At 38.5% G+C, this 22941-nt stretch overlaps 1 long non-coding RNA gene across 1 annotated transcript in view; it reads left to right on the plus strand.

Annotated features, from left to right (window-relative positions):
* The window catches only part of LOC116449433, a 35935-nt gene extending 17698 nt beyond the window's left edge, over positions 1-18237 (plus strand). Inside the window, exons 2-4 of the long non-coding RNA XR_004242382.1 lie at positions 10259-10368; positions 10708-10843; positions 17984-18237. This is a non-coding gene — a long non-coding RNA (uncharacterized LOC116449433). The remainder of the gene's footprint in view (positions 1-10258; positions 10369-10707; positions 10844-17983) is intronic.
* The last annotated feature ends 4704 nt before the right edge of the window (positions 18238-22941 follow it).

A 22941-nucleotide genomic window follows, 5' to 3' on the forward strand; every position in this document is an offset into this window, starting at 1 on the left:
AGATGCCTGCTTCAAGGGCTGTTTTTTTTTTTTAAATACCAATTCATAATACACCTGCTGGATGTGCATACTTTGAGATGAAAAAAAATCCTAACTCCAAAACCAACACAGATTTTATTCATGCAAATAGAGCTTTGAAACAAGCTTGCCAAACTAAGGTTATGTGTTTGCATGTGGTGTTCAGCCTCTTAGCAGTCAGGTACTGTAGGGTCATGCGAAATGGATGGTGGTTTTGTGTGTGAAGCAGTGATGTATTCTGAAAACCAGTGGGGCAGGAACACTTTTTCAAACATTTATGAACCGTTTTATACCCTGGAGTGGTGATGTGTCTGTATAGTCTCTATAACAGCAAACATTATGTGTTGTAAAACTGGCTAGCTGATATACTGTGAAATGCAGGGAAAAAAAGTTTTGAATGCAAGAAGGAGAGTGACTTGTCCATGATCAGAAATATTTTTTTTACATATTAACAGCATTTTAGGAGGAGGACTCTAAAAACAGCTAGGTTTCTACATACAGATTAGCTTGATGCTTCTCATTAAATTAGTTCCATGCTATTTTTCCAGCATATTAACCTAAATCTTTAGCTTATTATGTAAGTGAACTCATATTCTCTGGTTCTCACCATTTTTCCTTTAGCATGGCATTTTTTGGTGTAATTGTCCTGCCCTGAGAATTATCAAAAGACTTATTTGACTTGAAAAGATCACTCAGCTTACCTTAAAAATATCAAGATTTTCGTGTATTGGGATGGGTGACAGAAACTGCATGGTCAGTGCATGAATGGGAGTGGTATGAAATGACACAAATTTTATCAAAATCACTGGATTTTTTAATGAGAATTGTATGTCAATAAGTACTTCTCAAACTGGTTCTGCTTGTCTCTGAGGACTAGTTATTTGCTAGTTCTCTTTGTAGATGAAGAATAGTATATTATGAGGTCAATCACAGCACATAATTGATGTCCATCATCTGGTAGGAGTGGCCATCGCTGTAGGGCTAATTAACCCAATCTATCTTCCATGCTGACAAGTTCTCAGGGTTTACCCTTTTTATTAATGTATCTTATACTATTTGAGTATCCCTTGTTCATTGTATGCAGATATTGACTGGTCTGGTTTTCCCCGTTTTTTTTAAGGTTTGGGGATAGTTTGGGGTTTTTTGGGGGTATTTTTGTTGGTTTGTTATTTGGGTTTTTTGAGGGGGGTGGAGATTGTTTGGGGTTTTTGGTTGGTTTTGTTGTTTGTTTTAACTTTTAAAGTATCACTAATAAGATATTTAATAGTTAATCACCATTTTTAATAACTGTTATTACTTGTTTGAAACATTTTGGTAGGTGGTGGGTTTGGGACATTATTATTAATTTTTTAACATAAAATTTTATACTAAATCAACATTCTTGTGTTTGTTTTTTAAAAGTCAATTTAAAGAAAAATAATTTTGGCATTTCCAAAGTTTGTTTTGCTATATGTGACATTTTCCTGTGGAAAAATATGGTTGGCTCACAACTGTAATTTTAATTGGGAAAATTGTATGAACAACTTCTGCGATATTCTCTTCTAAATTCAGTGGTAGTTCAAGAGATTCACTTCTCACTCAGAACTTGTTATTCACAGGTGATTCGCCCTTTTAATGTTTTCATGGAAAAAATGTAAATATACAAGTATTTTAAGTAACTGAAAACACACTACTAAGCATTTCTAACTTAATAAACTGTAACTGGAGTTCACCTAAATAAAGTGGCCTACTTATCATCCTCTGTCCCCCTCACCTGGCTTCTCCTGGGATCCTAGGTAGGGAGAGAGCCTATTTTGAAGTTTACAGGAGAATTTTTGCAAGCTCCTATCTTGGGATAAATTGCCTTCCACTGAAGCCTTTCTTTTCCATTGAAACACATCTGAAAAGGAAAATGCCTAAGGTTTGTTGGTTTTTTCTAAGCTCTTGATCCAATATGACATGATAAAATCTGAGGAATATCAGAGATACTGAAATGACAGGTAGCTTAGAAAGTTCGAGGCATTTCAGAAAGCATCAGAAGCTGCAAAAGCTTCGGTGTTTTCAGTTATTCTGCAGAGAAGCAGCTGCAACTAGAGAAGGCAACAAAATGATGCTTTGTTCACAGTTGCATGATATGGAGTAAAAGCACAGAGCATCAGAAATGGGAGAACAGGAAAATCTTTTAGCAGAAGAAAATTTTTTATCTGCTAAATTTTTCCTGGAACAAGCCCTTTGGGAAACAAGCCACTCCTCTGGGATGAGAGTGGTCCCCCCAGTGAGAGACATAGAACGGCCAGGGTTGGAAAGGACCTGGAAGTTCGTCTAGTTCAAACACCCCACAATGAACAGGGATGCCAAACACTAGATCAGGATGCTCAGTCCCCATCCAATCTGAATTGGAGTGTTTCCAGGCATGGGGCATCAACAGCTTCTCTGGGCAACTTGTTCCAATGCCTCACCTCCCTCACACTAAAGAATTTGTTTCTATATATGATCTAAACTTACCCTCTTTCATATAAATGCCATTATCCCTTGTCCTGTACAAATCTGCCCCTATAAAAAGTTGCTCTCCCTCCTTTTATGAGCCCCCTTTAAGAACTGGAAGGCCACAAAGGAGGTCTCCCCACAACCTTCTCTTCTACAGGCTGAACAACCTTAACTATCTCAGCCTGTCTCCGTAGAAGAGGTTCTCCAGCCCTTTGGTCATTTCTGTGGCCTACTCTGAACCTGCTCCAACAGGCCCATGTCTTTCTTGTGCTGAGGACCCCAGAGCTGGACGTGGTGCTTCTTCAGGTGATAGGTAGTGCTAGGGCTGAGCAGAATCACCTCCCTTGTCCTGCTGGCCATGCTGCTTTTGATGCAGCTCAGGATGTGCTTCCCAGTTAGATCATTCTGAAGAAAAGGGCTCTTTCTATCTTCAACTGCATCTTTCTATCTTCAACCGTGTCTTTCTATTATTGCCACTTTTTCTCCCGTTGTAGCAAGATCACAAAACTGTTCCAGAATGTGCCCATGTTTTCTTGCTGATTTTCACATACAGTGCATACCTTCCTCTGCTAAGTAGCCGTATGTAATGTTGCTTTCAGAAACAACTGGCAACGTTTTCAGTCTCTCCTTTCAATCACCTTAAAACATGGTATTATGCCTATAGACAGAGAAATAGCAAGTGAGAAAAGCAGCTTAAGGGGCTTTTATGTCCTGAGTAAAAATTAAAATAAGGGTATCTATTAAAAAATTCTGGTCTGAAATAGATTGCTTAGAAGATATTTTACACAGTAGTGGTGTTCTGTTAATCTATGGCTCACTGATGCCTGCCAACTGCCAAATAACTCCTGATATCCTGTAAGTTGATAAATAATTTACTTGCTGTTAATAGATCTAAAATCTGATGTTCCTGTTGTAGAAATATATAGTGCCAAGTCCTCCAGACTTAGTAATAAAAAAGCCAAAGAAGTCATGTTGAGTTACAGTGCTTTATGTTTACTCAGAGTGTCCTTGGACTATCCGTCATAAGCACTTGATTCTCAGTCAATACTCTAAATCTGAATTAAACAGTCACTTAATATTTACACTTTTCTTTTAAATAACATTTTTTTCCCAAATAATTCCCAACATTGTCTAATCATACTGTTGCAAAAGATATTTGAAATGCCATGCTTATTACAGTATGTAATAAACAGGAAACAGACACAATGATCCTTATGGGTCCCTTCCAGCTCAAGATATTTTACAATTATATGACTGAGGAAGAAAGCACCTGGCTTGAACCTTTGACTACATTTCCACTTGTAACTGCTACTATTTACCTATCTGAAGATGCACTATTAGCACAAAGAAACAACATCCAATATAACCTCATTTTCATTCTTCCACCCTCTGTTCCCACAGTGTATTGGTTTGGTTTGGGGCTGAAATGCTTTATGCTCTAAATTAGTTTAGTCAAGTAAAGAGTCAGCCACAGTCTTCCTTCAAAGAAGGCAGACTGGAACCAATTTGTCAAAAGAGCAAAATTAGGAATATGTTTATCTAGGTTGTAGGTATATCTAAAAACAATAGAACAGCTGTGCTGAAGTAGGATTTTATTAAAGAAAAGGGATTTTTCTGCAGCTCCTGTTCCAGCCTCCTTCTTATTTACAGAAAGGTACATTTTTTCTGGACATGTGAAACACGAATTTGTATAGACTTTGTTCAACACTAATATAACACAAGTTGATTGTACAGCTTTAAACTGAGACAGTGACTAGCAGCAGGAAAGGATTTAACAATTGTTATTACACAATTATTAACACAATTTTAACACAAGCAGATAAAGATGAGCAGTAAGAAGGTAAAATATTATGATTATTTTCTTCATCAATATTATAGAAATGCATTAAAATAAGAATTTGTAAAGGAGATCAAATAACTTCACACTCAACACCTAATTAGCTTATGTTGAATTTGATTACCCGGGTTCACCAGACTCTAGAATTAGGTTGCTAATGTATAATTACATACTGTTTGTGGGAGTTAAAAAGAAATTAATATAATTTACACACACCTATAATCTACTGCTAGAAAAGGCAGGAGCTGCACAACAAACACAAAAAATATGGTGTAATGAACTGAAAAAATTACTATCTTTTAGCCCAGGTTTACTGCTTAAATCATAGATTTTTGCTTTTTTCCTCTAGCCACATTCCAATTTACTTTGTTATTCCTTCTATAACCCCAACCGACTTTATTTTCAAAATTGCTTTTATCTGTCATGCCATGTAAAATGGGCTTTAGAAGTCTAAACAAAATAATGCCAACTACCTCCCTTTCTCACTTTATTTTCCCCAGAAAAGTCAAATATATTTGTTAAATTAGAGCTGCTGTCCCTGAATTCTTACTGATCTGGAATATAATGAAGTTTCCTCCCTCAAAATAACTTCCTTAATGTACAAACTACACTTCAGTTAGCTTCAAAGGATCATTCCTACAAAAGGAAGGGATGTTTTCAATTACTGAATATACATAAATTTATTTCAGAAATAACTAACTTGTACAGATCTAGAGCACAATAAATAGTAGACCAATTCTCATTGTCTCTTCTCTTAATGCCTCTTGAGATTTCTGGTTTTGCACATGTATTTGCTCTACAAAGAACATTCAAATCAAAAATCAATCACAATATTGCAATTATGAAGTGTCATAATTAAATTATAAATGAAAGAAAAGCAAATCTGAGGGGAAAAGTTAAGGATACAAGTAAAGAATAATGGCCATCTCAGTCAGAGTACCTTTTCTGTATTCTTCTATTAGAGAGTTTGGACAATGATAACATTTTTGAAATCATCATGGTGAAGCTCTCCATCCACAAATCCAAAGATAAAGTGTATTTGCAGAATTAGAAGTCAATTCTCCTTGAATATGTCATCACTAGGTCAAGAGTTTTCATTTTAAGTGTACTCAATTTTGTAGGACTTTACAGTAACTTTTTATACACTATTTAAATAACTCAATGCATTTCAAGACAAAGAAAATCTTAAGCTCCTGATGATCTTGTCTTTAAACAGGTAAGTTGGTAGAAATTAGAAATCTCAAGTTCAGATAAATGCAGCTATTTCTGTCCATTCACAAGGAAGTGTCATCTCTAGAATTTGAAATTTAAACAGTAAAAACACTGTTCAGTAACAAAAGGATTTAAACATCCATTTAGAGAATGACAAAACTATTTTCATGATATTTCTTTTGTACTATCTTTACAAAATACTGACATAGTAGAATTGAAGCCATATGGTGTTAACTACTTGGTTGGGGTGGAGGGATGTTTAGAAACAAAACTAAGTGTCAGAGACAGAAGGGCTACAGAAACTGAAAGAAGAATATGTCAGTGTCTACATCAGAATGGCTGCAATTTCCACTGCAATCAATGTTTTTGCAGGTTTTTCTTATACTCATGCCCAAGTAAATATTCTCATTCTGTTGTGTAAGTCTCAACATGAGCATCTTGTTCCTCAAGATTCCCTCATGAGGAACATACAGAGGGCGTGTAGCCACAGCCAGACCAAGTCAGCTAAGCCACCAAATCATATTAACCTACCAGTGCACTCCCGAGTCTCACTGAAGCTGCACCACACAAGCATTTCGAGTTTGACTGGACATACTTTCAATCCTCCTTTCATTGATGCAGGTTGTGACGTGTTGGGTTTGTAGATGGTGAGACACCCTAATAAATATGCAATAGGTATCTAATTGGTTCTGCTCTTGAGTGCAGGAAATCTCAAAACATGCTTCTAGTTTGTGTTCCGGACTGTTGGATTTTTTCTCTTTTTTTATTTTTTTGGTCATCTTCTGAAGGACTTTTAATGTCACCATAGTCTAATGAGATTTGGAATTATATTAAGAGGAAGTTCCAATGTTATTACATCCCACAGAAAGAAATTCTAGTTCTGAGAATCATCTTTATTACTAGCACAATTCTTAAGATGAATGTTTTAAAGTTTAATTACCATCAGAGGAGTTGCTATATATTCCTGTCTTTCTCTGGAAAGATTTCTTCTAACTTCCTAATTATAGTGAGGAATTTGCTTAAGCTGTACCAGAAACCTAAATAACTTCTTAATTTTTAACAGCCATTTATATGACATAAGCCACTTCTATACAGAAGACATAATGTACTGCCTAGCCTTCTTTTCAAATTACACTGTTAAGGACATATACCTCCATATACCTCCTCACCATATATGGGGAGACAGACTCACATACCTTGCATAAATACTTTTAATAAAAAAGCTCTTCGTTAGTTCTTTCAAAAAACTGTTCACGAGATAGGAGGAAATTTCAACTTTTTACTTGCTGGTCCTAAGGCACTGAGAAAGGAAAGGCCCCTACGTATTTTATTAAAATTTTAAACACATGCCAAGTTTATTTGTGCCTAAGTGAGAATTCTAGAGTTTATTTTTCATAAGTATACTCTCCAAAAAAAAAAAGAAAAAGAAAAACAAAACATATGCAAAGAACAGAGAAAACCCAAACCAAACTTTGGCATACTTCTTGAGATACTTTATTCCCCCAAAGTCCAAGATGGGCTTGGTTTTTATGAGGCTTGAAGTATATGTAAGGTATCAAAGCTCCAAATAGGAGATTAGAACAGTGGGTTGTTTCCATGGATGTCTGTATTACTGTTGGCAAATTTGGCAGAACATGTGACGCCACAAAAGAGAAAAAAAGCCAAATTAACCTCTGATTCATAATCCTACAAGACCCTTGCCTCAAACTCTACATTCAAACTATTTGTTTACTACCTAAGCATTTTCTAGGTAATCAGAAGCTATGGGGAAGGGAGAATTAAAATATTTATTACATATTTGTGAAAGAAATGTAATATTATTTTAGGCTAAAATAATTAAAAGTTGTTTAAATTTATAAATTGTCATACAGAGACCCAAAGAACCTAAGTCTGACCAGGGAAAATAAAAGTTTGAAAGTTTAACATGCTTTTCAAAGTTTGCAATGGATATGTCAATTGACACTATACCGTGCCATAAATTAAGTCCCTCCTGGTGGGAAAGAATTTACTGAAAGTCCTTGCAAGGAGTTTCAAAGATAAGCTGAAACTTTTCCTTGAGTTTCAATGCTTTCAGATAGTTGTTTATTAAGTCTTATCAGAGGAACAGAGCCACTAGCGTGACCCAGGTACAGCATAGAAGGAAGAAAAGTAGGAGTAAAGACAATTATCAAGATTTACACAGCCTTTTAAAAATATTTTAACCAATAGTTACTAAAAATGTAAATTATTTTCACTTTCCTACCAATTATTCAGTAACACGACTAGGAACTGCGGAATTTTCTATCCAATCATTCCAAACTACTTTTACTGCAGAATATGGAGTAGTAGAAGAAGGAGAAGAAGGTTTAGAGAACAACAATCCTCCATTTTCATATTTTTTACTCTTATCTGTGTACTACAAAGAGAAGCCCAAAACCTCTAAATTTTTCACCCTGTGACAATCTTACATAGTAGTCTAGCACCTAATTCACACCACTGTATTTTCTAGTTGTTGTCTGATTGTTGGTAATTTTTTCCAAGGTTTGAAGCTAAAACAGTGTTGTTCAGGGGGTAAGAGCCCTTAAAAACAGGCAGAGAAATATTCTCGGCACTCTGGGTTCCTACAGTCAATCATGGATCCTCTGTTCTGTGTTTTGAGAAGCTTCAGCACATAACCTAAGCAGAAATTTGGGTTTTAATAAAAGATTTTTTTTTATGTTCTTGTAGTAAAAGTGATAATGCTTATCATTGATATTGATTCCAGATAAGAAGTTGATCAGGATGAGAATGTGTAGCTAATTTACACTTTTGAGTTTGACTGTTACTCTATTTCTTCAAATAAAAAAATGCTATTCTTGTAAAACCAGTTGTTGTTTATTTATTAAAAGGAAAACACCACAGCTTAATCCACTTCAGTACAAGTACTCCAATCTTTCATATGGCAAGGTTAAAATAGACACATATGAGTACCTTACTTTATTTCCATTTCCATTGTTTAACTTGTTTAATTTCAGTGGCATTTGTTTGGGTCCAGTGTGTTCAAATTCAGATCTTAGTAACCTGGTTTGACCCCTGGAGTTGGGACCTCTCCAAGCCAAGCTAGTGACTTCACTGTAAGACATTTGCAGGAAATGCTGCTGGTACTTGAATCTTGGTAGAATTATATACAGAGGAATAATCCTTCCAGCTCTTAGGCTGGCAGATGGTACTTTCACAAGCATTTAATTCACCTCTTAATTTAAGTTTACCAGGTCTTTTTGTTCAGAATGCAACACCTCTTGTTACCAAGGCCAGCATACACTGAGGATAGAATGTAGTTTTATAAAAGAAAAGGAGTAAATACAATGCAAGGAAACACACCTTACCTAGAATTTGGAAAAAAATTGTCTTTTTCTTACCTTTTTAAAAATTCCATTACTATTCTATTCTCCTTAAAAAAGCTGAGAGAATTGTTAACAGCAAATACACTCACTTTTGTATGACTACCATCCTCTCACATCTATGCAAGAAGTATAGACTAACCAAAACCAAATACAGACACAATCCACAGTATTAAGTACTGCAAAACTCTGCATACATCTGTAAATAAATAGTTTGTTATCTGTATCTTATTTAGTTTACACAACATCACTTCTGTCCTAAATTGCATTGAGTCGTCATCGTAATTGTTCATTTTGCCTTCTATTTTTTCACTTTGGGTTTTTGAGAACCCCACATATTCCAGCTACTTACTGTGTACGCACATATAAAATTGTATTATGGAATGAAAAAGGCATTTCTCTGCAATGTGGTTATTCATGTAAAGTATCTAATTTTAAGAGAAAATTTTCTTTTATCTTTAACTCAATTTATCTGCAGAAATGCATTTGAGTAGTTAATGCTTTGGAATAGTCCTTTATTGTAAACATTTCCTCTGAAAAAGGGACCATACTTTTCTGCTTCATGTGATCTGTGTTTTTAGGAAAATAGGTTCTGCAGAGGAAAAAGATATCTTCTTTACACAGGAAAGAGATGGAGAAAGCTATTTTAAGATGGCTGACTTCAGCCTGAAAACTACTTAAGAGAATCTAACTGGAGACCAAGAAGTGAGAATGATGCCTTTGTACATGAGTCAGCTCTGAGTCTGAAGATCTTAGAATCACAGAATGGTTTGGGCTGGAAGGGACATTTACAGTCATCTAGTCCAAACCCCAAGATAACAATAATCCTCAGAATCGGTTGAAACTTCATGATCACTCTCTTGAAATATCCAGTCATCCATTTCTCTGAAATATCCATTAGGTCTTGGGAGAATGACAATACTAAGGTTATGTGCTCTGAAGCAAGAAAAGCTCTGTGTCACTTGTAACTCGTCACTTGTAAAAGAAATCTTAAAGAGAACCACAGTGGACCAGTGTGAGATTTACATATTAGACGTTACTGCTTGCACTTTGATTAGCTTTAATTTTTAGACACCCCTCATGAGTCTCAAAATTAATGATTAGATATGTAACAATGTGTGATGATTGGGGGAAATTTCTAAGGATTAGTTAGATATAAGGATATAACTAATTTTCTAAGTAAGAAAGAATTCCAGCTTCCAATTTCTATTCCAAACCACTGGAGTGTTTCATTTTTTGAAATGTTACAATTACAGTGAGGGATGCCTTTACTACTCTGAGCAGGGCTTGAATTTAGGTATGAATTATTCAATTAATTTTTCCTTGTGTTCCATGTTTTTTTCATCATGCATGTGGAACTGGCCAGCTCCAAAGGAGGACTAGAGATTTCAGTGCAATCCATGGATAAACTGGCTTATATGGAGTGAAATATGCTTCTGCCTTCAGTAAATTTGACAAATTTTCTGAAAGAGAAAGGTAAGTTTAATAGGTTTTGACCTAGAAAAGGCTTATTGACATGTGTCCTCTTTGGAAACCTTATTTTAATGGCATAAAAAGCTCTAAAAAATTCTGAAATTCAGTTTCATTCCAAGAGAAAATTTCAAGTGATTGTATAAAAAGGTTTGTTTAACATTTGTATAAATTGTCTATACCCATATGAATCAACATTCTTTCTGACAACACAAAAAATGTGAACTACTGAAGGAGTGATGATTCAGTGCATAATCACCTTTCAGAAGACTCTCTTTCTAGACTTCTGCATGACCCAAACATATTTGTTATGTTTTTCTGTTTGTTGGGTTTTTTTCAACACAGCCTCTTCCCTTCAACATTCAGTATATTCTGGATTCTAAAATACTGGAGAATCTGAAAGAGTGAGATTTTCATGTTCTGTCCACTTGAAAGGTACTGAAAAATTTGGAAGAAATTTTGCTTTGTGGAGGATCTGAAGGTAAATATTGTCACCTACAACAATTTGTTTAAAAAGCCTAATGTTGTGGTTTTCTGCACAAAACTTGATCTTCATTATCTTAAAACTCAAACACAAATATCAGTATCATGCTATGGAATTTTATCCCACTGATAAGGTAGTTAAGCCTCATTAATACACCACTGGAGTTTGTCATGAAGTTTCCAGCAGTTGCAAATCTATCATAATTATCTGCCTAATGACTTTTTTCTGCATAGGAGCATGGATCTCCCAAAAGAGGATTTAATCTATTAGCTGTGTGGACCATTAGCTGTATCCAGATTCAGGGAACCACGAAGATGAATTTTATCCTGTGTCACAGGCTGCTTGTAAGACAGACATAGAAATGCTCCACTGTGCTTAGATATATAGTGCATTATAAATGGGATGAGAAACAGTAAAGTTATAAGACTACAACAGATGAATCAATGAAAAAAAATCAAGAAATCTTCCAAGGTTTCTTCAAGTATTTTTTATTTTCCATTGCATAGGATGGATGGCCTTTTTACTATAAAAAAGTGTAGAAATGCTGAAAACCAGTGCACTCCCAGAAACTCTTAACTAAAAAAATATATGCAAATATTCTTCTGCTCCAAACACCAAGGCTAACTTTGCAACCCCAGTGAACTATATTTTTCCCAGTAGTCTTGTTCTATTTGTAGGATGATGCAGTGAAAAGAGATTAGAGAACATGTTGCTTTTACTGAAGAACAGTATGTGTGAGCACACATGGGAAGGGGGGATCTATTTCATACAGGGTCAGTTCCAGAGTGTGACAATTCAGTCCTCATGGTTTAAGGTTTGTAGTGGTGCCAGCTATAGGATGGATGGAAGGATGGATGGGTGGATGAATATAAGCTATGGCCCAAGGACCCCAGTGAGCTCTAAAATATATCAAAGAGTGTATGAACAAAGTCAAGCTTGAGCAGCCCAGCTCCACTCAGTCAGCTTTTTAGCTTTTTTCAGTCTACTGGGTTGCTTGATGTTCGGCATGTGGTGAACTGATGAACTGAATTTGAACTTAGGCCATATTCTTTTCATCTTTGCATGCCTTTTGATACAAGCCTGTTGCTCCTCTTCAGGAAGCCTGCTTCTTGCACACCGACACTGCAGTTATCCAGTTTACATTTTATGTTGATTGCTTAGGAAAATATTGATTGAAGATGTCATCATGAGTCAGAAAGACTTTGTTTAGGCTTCTGGTAGAACTGGAATTCAACTGTGTGTTTCTAAGCTTACTTTTATAAAATGAGAGCATAACAATATAATTTACCTTCCTTTTTTTTTTTCCTCTGAGAAGCCATGGGAAACTAGCAAAGAACATTTATGGCATTCTGAGGTCATTCACCTGATTATACCTGGGGAAAATCTATAAAAGCAGGATGATGCAAACTGTCAGAATGAAGCAGTTGGAGAGGAGAGATGACTGGCAGCAATTGTGTTTCAGGTGGAAACAGTGCAAAAATGGACACAATATTTTCATATTTGAAAATCAATGTTCATTCGCATGAATTTCCATATAATTCTAGCCCATATGTGGGGAAAAAAATTATGGGGAGGAAATAGAGGAGTTTTTCTTCAGCCCAAATATCACTGGGAAGTAATGTTTACATGTCATTTATAGCATTTACTGTTTGTTCTTAAGTAAGTTACACAAAGCACAAAGACATCAACTCTACTGTGATTATTCGAGTGAGTTCAAGATCAAGAATTATTTCCTTAAAAAGATTGACAGAGATACATTACTTTGGGTTATTCTGATGTTTCAGTTTGCTTTTGGACAGTTTAAAGTGATAGGAATCAATTACTTACATATTGCTTTTTGGGACACATAGTTTGTTGAGTTCTTGTTTCCTCAAGATTGCTCTTAAGAGGTGAAATCCCTGACTCCCAGCTGTGACTCACCAGTTTGGCAGTACCATCTTCCAGTGCCCAGCACAGGCAGCTGACTTTGCTCTGACTAGTGTGTTTCTAGGCCTAACTACTAGTGTGCAGCCAAGTCCTTAAAAACTAGTAACTAGACTGTGTGGATGTGAAGCAGATTTTTATATAAGCATGGGCTTAAACTTGGCCTGGACATAGTTTTGGTGTAACCTTAAATTCAATGTTAAGTCCTATATATTGTAAACTATAAAATATCAAGACGTGTTCCAGTTTAGCCAAATTTAGAAATATATCCTCTGAGAGAAGGCAGGCTACAACAACCCTTCCCCCACCAGGTTTGGGAAAAAATAAGTTTTCCTAGAAGGAAAGTGAAAGAGATAAAAACTATTTATTTAACAAACACACAGGAAAAGGATAATGATGCTAAATGATAAAACCTCCTGCTCTGCTGAGAGAAACCTGGGGGAAAATTCAGAGTACTTTCATAGATCTCCCTCCTTGGAGCTGGGACAGGGTGGTGGGCCCACCTCCAGGGCCAAGGCCTTGGTGGAAAGTCCTCCCAATGTATTCTGATGATGAAACAGTCCAGCAGAGAGAAAAGGGAAAAAAATGAAGTCCCAGGAAAACATAAGTTCAACTCTCTGGAGGAAAAGGAGCTGAGGAAAAAAAAACTGCTGAAAGCTGCCTGGAAAGAAAAGCAAGCCGGGTGCCTTCCCTCCCCTCTTGCTCTCCTGCTGCAGCTGGGAAAAAAAAAATAAAGTCTCTCTCTCTGCGTGACCTTGAACAAGCTGCAAACTGCTTTGAAAAAGTTTTCCTCAGTTTTTCCTCCCCCCTCTCAGGCTCAGTTTAAAGGCATAGAAAGGCACAAAAATTGATTTTAGGGCATAGGGCAGAGATATGGGATACACATCATAAAGTCACCCCAAGACAACACGTTAGGAAACAGAAAAAAAGAAAGCCTAGGAGAGAAAAGAATTATTTAAATATCTATTCTGTATGTACAGACAGTGCATAGAGAGACACTCCCTTAGATAAGTACATCATTATCGGTTCTCTTCCATAAGAAACCCTGCCCACTGTCATAGAATCATAGGATCACAGAATGGTTTGGATTGGATGGGACTTCAAAGACCACCTAATTCCAGGCCCCCTTCCATAGACAGGGACACCTTTCACTACACTGGTGTACTCAGAGCTCTGCCCAACCTGGCCTTGAACACTTTCACAGGGATGGGGTATCCACAGCTTCTCTGGGTAACCTGCTCCAGTGCCTCATCACCCTCACAGTAAAGAATTTCTTCCTTATATCTAACCTAAACCTGCCCTTTTTCAGCTTAAATTCATTGCCCCTATCCCCTTTTGGTGAAAAGTTCTACACAGATAAAAGCACTGTAGCTTAAAAAGATAAGTAGCTTAAACACATCTGTCATTGGCACATGCAGTGTTTAATCAGAGCTGTAAAATTTATCGCAGAATTTTTCTTGGTCTTGAGAAGGGACAGTTACAGAGATGCCAGATGCCTGGTGGCCATTGCAAATCTCACCGGCAGAATCTGTTTCTGCCTTTTAACAGAACAGAACTGACACTGAAACCTGCGTCCGTGGCACAACAGTCTCTACAGAGCTGCACTAAAATCCTTTGTGTCACCACAATGACAAAACACAATAAAGTAATAATGATACTGGTTCGAGAGAATCACAAGCACAAAGTCATGAAAAGAAATTCTATGAAGTGCTTTTGGTATCTTTTGCCCCCTGTGCTGTGGCTCCATGCCTACAAAGGTTTATGTACATAAAGAGCAAAGCACAGTGGGACTCTCACATGCCTCGAGTAAAATACAGGCTAAGTCCTTGTAGGCCTGAGACTTTCAGTTCAGGCTTTCTGCACATTAACTTCTCTAATATATATATATAGTGTATATTATATATATATATAAAAATTGCTATGTAAAGGAATTATTTGCAATGTGACTTTTATTTTATTTTTACAACACATATTATTCTTTACATTTGGCAAAGGTGTATCAGAACTCTGGTTCATCATTTATTTTAAATTGGATTTAGTGTCATTCAGTCTGATGCAATGAAAAAGCTTCAGATGTGAAATCCCTTGTGAAGGCCTCAGTATTAGAATTGGAAATACTATGTCTGCCTTAAAGTCCCTAATGTAAATGTCTGAAATTTAGTACATTTTCATTCTATACTGAGTATTTCAACTATTCCCTGGAAGGAAGACTACAAGGTGATGGGAATGACTGCTTTGGTGTCATCTCTTTTTGTCTGTGACTTCAAGGCACCACTATTTTTCTATGCAGTCACATGCAATAGAGCATATTGGGTGTTCAGTGTTTGGGACAGGTGTGAGTCAGGCCGTATGAGGGTTTACAGTGAAAGATTACCTGAGCCTACTACCCTGAGAGTTCCACCTAAATCAAATGATGTGATCAGAGGTTTACGAGGTTTCCCAGAGGTATGGTACAAACATATGTAAAGATCCTTCAAAATAGTTCAGCAACTTACTATGCATAAACATATCTCTCACCTGCTGCAATACCTCTTAGGAGAACAAGGTATGTCTAAACAGTAACATATGCCCAAAGTTCAGCTCAGCACAGAAAATTAATTTTCAATTCTTCCAATGAAGCTGTTAAAAGGAAAACTGATAACTATCCCAGATACTCTTTCTCATGCCCTCCCTAGGCCCCTGGGCTTGGCTCTCAAGATCTTTGACTTTGAATATGTCAGCTTTGTATCAGTGGCTTCCCCTCTCTGTTCCCTTGAGAATTTAAGACATTAACTGGATTCTGGCTTTGAGTTCCTGATTGTAAAGAGAGACAAATACTGGTGTTCTCAGATGCCCTTATCCAGCCCAAATGAGCTTTCCTTCAGAGCAGATTGTGCAAGTGTTGAACAGATCTCCTTTTCTACTTGCTTTGGGGAGGAGTAAAAGAAGAAGTGATGTCACTAGTGTTTTCAGGGACACCCAGTTTAGCAGCCACTGAGGTGAATGGGATCAGTCATACCTCATAATGCAATTGTTTAAAAGTACTGGAGAGCTGCCATTGCATGCATTGCCCTGGTTTGTGAGGCTATCACTGCAGTTGTAGCAGCTAAAACCTTCTTTTTGATAAAAGCCTTAGATTTTGGAAGAGAAGAACTTAATGCCGTACTGATGCACGGTGACGGGATCTGCACTGGCTATAAGTTTCCGGGCCCTTTCAAAGGAGACAAAGATTGCTATTCAGAACTCTCTCAAATGAGGCAAGAACAGCAGTCTCCACAGACTAAACGCTAAAGTGGTGTGAAATTTTGTCATAAATGGTAGAGCTGAAACCTGTAGCAGTAGAGAGCTGAGACTGAAGTGAGGTGTCTGGAACTCAGATCAAGGATGTGAACTCCTTAGATGGATGTAAATCTTCCTGCATCCTAGACAACATTTCAACAGCCAAGGACTACTTGGGATTTTCTCTACACCCACCTTAGATGAAACACCACTTTTGTAAGTTGGGATCAGATTTTAGGTGTTCTTTGGTTGAGGAATTCCAGTGTTTCCCATTTCAAATAAAAGAAGTTCTATAGACAGATCCACAGACAGATCCACAACAAAAGTATACGACAAAAAATCTCAGCAATATATTAGTCTAATGAGCTCTGATGGAGGGAAAGTGAAAAAAACTAACACAAATAAAACCTAGAAGAAATACACGAGTGACTTAACAACAACCAGAGATCTTCTTCATTAGTTTCACTGAAGGAAACTAAGACTCAAATCTTTTGGGTCTCTCAAATGTCATCAGAGTTCTCAGCAGCCATGTGCTGAGTTGGAATTAGCATATAAAAGTGACCAAATACATCTGTTTCAACTCTCTAAAGCTAGAGTCTCTTGGTTGCTACGCAGATATATTTATTTCAGAAGAAAAATTAATTTTAAAAGGACTGAACTTGACTGTTTTTTCTCCCTATCAGGATGATTACAACTCTGTATAGTGGCTAAGATTTCTATAGCAAGTAGATTCTTTTGTATTCCTGCTTTGTGATTGTGTAACTTGGAACAATGTACAGAAGCCTGTTTGCAGAGCAGTTGCTTTCTCAAAATAAAAGGATGAGTCTTTAAAGCAGAATAAAAAAAAGAAGCAATAAAAAATATATGAATGATAGTCATAGATTTCCTTCCATGTATGTCATTAATGAGACTGACTTCTACAGTATTGCTTTCAAACCTGATTTGAATTCTGAAATGCTAAACTCAGAACTAACTAAATGAAATCATTAATAATGTGATCTTCTATCTATGCCATGTATTTTTATTTTTTTGGATTGTTTCCAGAAATGTCAAAGCCTTCTCTGCTAATACAATTTATCATGCATCATTAAAAACACGTGATTCAGTATAACTTTGTTTTCCAATTAGAACTGGAGGGCCTTCTTTGAAATCTAGTTGAATGAACTAGTGAAGCAATGAACTAAGTAAAGCAGTTGAAGGCTGTGGCATTTCTTTGTTGTATTTCAAAGTCCTGTTTCAAGATTTTCTCTTCTGAAAATAAACAGTCTGCATCCCTTGAATTTCACATTTGTGTGACATTGTGTAGCAACATCTCACCCGCAGCAAGAAAATCAATACAAAAATATAGTTTAGCACCATCAGTTCTTCCCAACTCTCACACATTACTAACACATAGTATCTCTATGTACCTAATATATACACCTACTCTATCTAATACATACATATATATATATAATGAGATAGCTAATATCTGTTAGATACTGTAAGATAGGTAGATAGATACAGATATCTATTATCTAACATATATTAACTTCTTTGAAGCTTATATATGTTGGCTATGAGCCCTAAGGGATCTCCTCTAATTAAACTTGTGATTGTGCCGTGTTTATAGCAATGTTTTCACTATAAATTTCATGTAAACTCTTCAGTCTCTGAACTCAGCTGGGAAGCTCAGAAAGGGGATATTGGGTGGCCATATACATTTTTGCAGGTGAAAGAGAATAAATAAAGTCTTTAATTCTGTTAGCTAGGAGCTACTTTTTTTTAAAATATGGGGGTTTTATTTACCCACACTCAAGTTGTGAGTTTTTATGAATTAAAAGTGTCCAAAACCAAGACACACAAGCAATGCTGAGTGCTACATATAAAAGAAAATGTAATTATTTGTGCTTAGCAAGCCGCATGCCTGGCTGTTGTTGTGGTAAACATTTCTCACAAATGTCTTTTCTATTTTAGACAAAAAATGTGCAGTCTTTGGAAGGCACACTGGGTTGCTGTCGTCATTTATCTACTTAAAAGCTCTGTGAAGAAGGAATCCAGAGAATAGCAGAGCTGCTCCTCATCGCTGTAAATTGTTTGTTCTGAGGATGCACCAAACCTTGAAAACTGGGGTGTGGGTAAGTGTTGAACCTGAAGAACACATTGGTGACTGATGCACATTGTCTGAATATTTCTGACTGGTATATATTTAGGAAAAAAATGCTGTTTGCACCATTTTTTGTTTAATGATATGACATCTCCATCTAGAAATTTTCCCAAGCAGACCTAAATGACTTGAAAATGTTTTGGTCACAGAGGCTGATGACAGAGTCAGAACATGATGTTAGGGTTGTTCTGATATTTTTATATGAACCAAATGTTCTTGAGAAATTACACTTACTTCTTTCAATGTGTAAAATCTTACGCAGATATTCCTGAAATCCTATCAGACATGATGTTCTTTATGAGAATGGGTAAAATTCATCTATAGTCCTTCCCCACCTTCCAATGAAGGGAAAACCTTTGCACTTGAGAACTGTCACCTGATAAAAATTTATGGTGAATTTTCTTATGCAGGGAAAAAATCTAACTGCCTTTGTTGATGTGTGAGACACTAAGACTCAGGGACTAGAAATTAAGATTAAGTATCTCTGTGAATGAATTCTAATTTATTATGTAATTTTTCTCTATATTTCTTATACTTGAGGATGTCGTGCATATTATCAACAGAGAGTTATATATTCCTGGCCATAGCTGGCAGCTGTAAGGTAATAAGCCCTGAAGTCCTGATAGAATAGAGAACACTGATTTGAATTTACAAAATGTTCTTTTAGTCATGATGATGGTTGAATGTAACACAAGGATTTCTCTCACAGAGGGTAGGTATACTTCAGCTGGTTTACCAACGACTTATGGTTAATAGGGAGGTCATCACTGGGTAGGTACAGAACACTGCACTTTCTCTACCATCAGATTATATTTCAAAGGTGTGCTTGTAAGAAAAAATAATCAGATGTGTTAAATCCCATTTGTTACAATTTACAGTAAAATTGTTTTTTGAAGGCCAAGTAATCCATGAAGACAAAGTTCAGCCATTTAAATAGTAACCTATTTAATAAATGAGGACTCAGAAATAGGCACCTTGGCTGATCATGGAAGTGTTTTTGTGTCCCTGCTACAAACATGTTCTAATATTACAGGTAGACAAAAGAATGTTTCACATGAAATGAACATTTCTTCTTTCTCTGTTTTTGTATATGTAACAATGATATAATACATGCAAATGTCTGTGAAATAATTTCAGGAAAAGACATACCACATTTTCTTTTGGAAAGGAGTGTCTTATTTTGTTTGGCATTATTGTAAATAATGTATGGAAACACTTGGGAGCTACTGATCAAAATATCTTTCTGTTGATAACTTGATTTAGTAGATAAGACAAAAAGCTTTTCCCCTTGAAGCTGCTGAATTAAATGAGTTCAAGGTGAGGGCTAGCTTAGTAAAGGTTCCAAAGAAAAAAGCAGTTTTATTTCTTGTGTAAGTTCCACACCATCAAGTTCAACACGTCCCTGGTAGAAATGTTTGTATTCTTGGAAAAGTGATGAAAAAGGACATGAGCTTGATTACTCACTATTCTTTTCCAACTACAACCAATTTTTTGAACTCAAGAAAGAGAACTTTACCAATAACTTACCTGCTAATTTACTTTAGAAGCTACACTTTCTGAAGTCATTCCATAACTGAGGTGCATTTTCCCACATTAATAATTTCAAATTCTGTATTTTCAGCCTTCCAACTCACAAAAAAAAAAAAAAGAAAAAAAAAAAGAAAAAAAAAGATGCTTAAGTAATTCCACCAGCTACCTAGCTGCAGTTTTATTCCATTAAGGACAATATTTAATTAGAAGTAATGTACAGAACTGTTTTCTAATAAACACTGTAAATGTCATATAATTAGAAATTTTATTAGAAGTAAATATTCTATTGTTATTCCCCCTCCCTCCATATGTGCTGCACTGATTTTTACTTATAAGTCTTTTACTAGTTGCCTAAGAAGAGAGTTTCTGTACATGTGGGATTAATTTCTTGTATTAAAAAAGGCAAGATTTAATCTTTTTTTTCCTGTGGGTGCACATTGGATTTAATGGCTTTTCAGTTCCCTTTAGTTCTTATGCTCATCTTCCTTGAAAGCTGCAGGCAGAACTGATAACATGCCATCATTCCCTCAACACTGGGCCTTATATTCTAACTCATATAGAAAAAGGTACAAATCCTTTGGCTCTGCTTTCATTCCTTGTTTATACAACACAGTCATAATGAGTAGTGTGATCTAAAGAGAAATAATAGCAGCTCCCTAGTGTACCAGACACATGTAAGATTGAGTGCTGATATCTTCTGAAGGAATTTCTGTGGTCCTTTTCACCGTCTTGCAGAATAGGTGCTGCCTTACAGCCATAGACTTGTTCCTGCTCTGATTTCTGATAATTTCAATGCACGACACTTTTCAGCTTTCTACTCTCATCCCTCCGTGCTTGAACTCAGAAAAAAGACCATTAAACATGAGTATTTCAGGCGTAGCATAAATTTCTCATTTGAAATAAGGAGCTATAGGTTAGGAATTCCCTGCACACTGCTTAGCTGTAATTTCAGGGCATGATTAATTTCTCGGTGCAAATCACCAGGCAGACACCCTCAGGGGTTCCTTGCTTCTGCTTAAAGCAGAAGACGGAAACAGAGAAGTGCTCATTCATATAAGAGATTGTAATTTTACTGTTGACATACATTGCAAATTTTCTCTGTGTCAGGATCTACCCCTTAGATGTATACACAGTTTCCTGATAAATTTCTTTCAGATGCTGAAGTCTAAGTTTCAGAATCTCTAGGAAAACGCCATATGCAATGAGAAACCCAGTTTGCAATGGAGAGAAATGCATCAAAATGCAACGGTGTTTCTCAAAACTTCGTTGCCAGTGCTCTGCCTTACCCTCTCCCGCATTGCTGATGACGTCTCAGCAGCAGCCCCACGAGCTGAGGAGCATGAAACATTTGCAGCCGGCAACATCTGATGATAACCTTGACTGTGACAGACATCACTGATACCGCTCCGCAAGGCAGGGGCGACCCACAAGACCCACAAGCCCAGCGCACGCAGAGGTGGGCTGCCACTCACTTCCTCAGCCGAACGCTCTGCCCTTTGGGATTTTCCCTCCCTCTCCTGCCGAGGTGCCACCCTCCCTGCTCCCACCGTCCCTGGCTGCCCCGGCGGCCCCGCGGCCCGACCCGCGCCGCCGCCAGGTGGCGCCTCGCGACCGCTCTTGGAGCGGAGCCGCGGGAGGGGCCGGGAGCGGGGTGGGAGCGGGGCCGGGAGCGGGGTGGGAGCGGGGCCGGGAGCGGGGTGGGAGAGGGGCTGGGAGAAGGGCTGGACCGGGAGCGGCTTGGGAACGGGTTCAATTCAGGACCAGGTCGGGGAGCAAGTCCCAGTCCTCAAGTGTGTCAGGGAGCGGGTCCCGGTTCGGGAGCGGGTCTGGGAACGGGCCGGGAAGCTGGTACACCCCGGGGAATAAATATTTTAATAAAGGGGGAGCCGCCGCCGAGCTTTGGGCGCCGAGGTGTGGGGGTGCGAGCGTGGGAATGGGGCCTTGCGGTGTGCGGGGCGCAGCCTCACGCCCCGAAGTGCCCCAAACAACATGTCCTTTTCAGTGATTATTACTCTCAGAATTAAAGTCTGTGAATTCCAAACAGCTCCCAGTGAGTGATGCTGTGTGGTTCGGCCGCAGCGGCCGCCGGTGAGCGCTAACGTGTCGGTGGCATGTTGGAACAGGGGCGTCTTAGCACGACGGGTTCGAGTAGAAATAATGGGGGGGGCGACAGGGCACGGCTCTTCCCTGACTCCAGTGACACCGGAGAGGCCGTCTCAGTGGGAACATCGCGGCTTGTCGCGGCTGCTCGCGATGTGTCGGGGTGCGGCTCCAGGGCGCGGGGGTGCCTGGCCAGAGCAAGGACTGGGGTGCGGGATCGCCGGCGGTGCCGTGGCCGCACTCCGCTCCGGTCCCGGTGTCTGAAACCCTGCCGGCTGCCTGTGCGTGTGTGTGTGTGTGTGCGCGCGTGTGCCGGAGAAGAGGGGAGGAGGGAGGAAGTGGGGTGGTGGTGGTAGCGGCTGGCGGGAGGGGGATGATTATTGGCAATGGGCGGGAGAGAAAGAGGCGACTCCTGTTTCCTTTTCTTCCTGCCAGCGCAATCTCAGCTCATTTTCTCTAAGCTATACAAGTTCACGGACGAGCTACCTAGCCAGTCCTCCTCTCCGGTCATGGACCTCCCAGGTAAAAAGGCCGTTCTCCTCCCCGCCGGCTGTTCTTTTTTGCAAAATATAATTTTTAAATGATAGCAAAAATAAGATGTGGGGTTAGGGCAGCGGTAGAGATGCCTCTGGAGAGGCGTAGGAGCGATCTCCCAGGAGCGAGATCTCCGGGTATTCTGGTGAACGGGGAAAACTGAGATGCAACTTCCGAGGGAGAAGCCGGGTGAGGCTTTGACTTCTGCGATATGTGTGCATGCCGGGGTGGGAACCGGGGCATACCTGAGCCGGCTGCTTCCTTCTCACGAGTTTAGAGAGTCGCCGGGGTAGTCAGCAGTGGTGGTAGCCTGGCCTGAGGGACAGAATGTTGGGAAGTATAAATCAGTGCCCGAGGGCAGCAACCCCCAGGCGGAGAGAAGGGCGGCAGCAGCTTCCAGAAGCCGGCCGGGGCAGCGCCGGGGCGGGAGCATGGGGGTCGGGGCGCCCTGGCCACCCGCGAACGCTACAGATAACGGGGCAGCTCCATCGAGGGGAGAGAAGGCGCGTTACTTATAACAAGAATAAAATCTTCTTCCGTAGTGTCTGGGGCGTTAGGAGACGGATACAAACCAGGCTCGCAGATGTAGTAAAAAGTGGGGCTG

Source organism: Corvus moneduloides, chromosome 1 (genome assembly GCF_009650955.1).
Source record: "Corvus moneduloides isolate bCorMon1 chromosome 1, bCorMon1.pri, whole genome shotgun sequence".
Taxonomy (NCBI): Eukaryota; Metazoa; Chordata; class Aves; order Passeriformes; family Corvidae; genus Corvus; species Corvus moneduloides.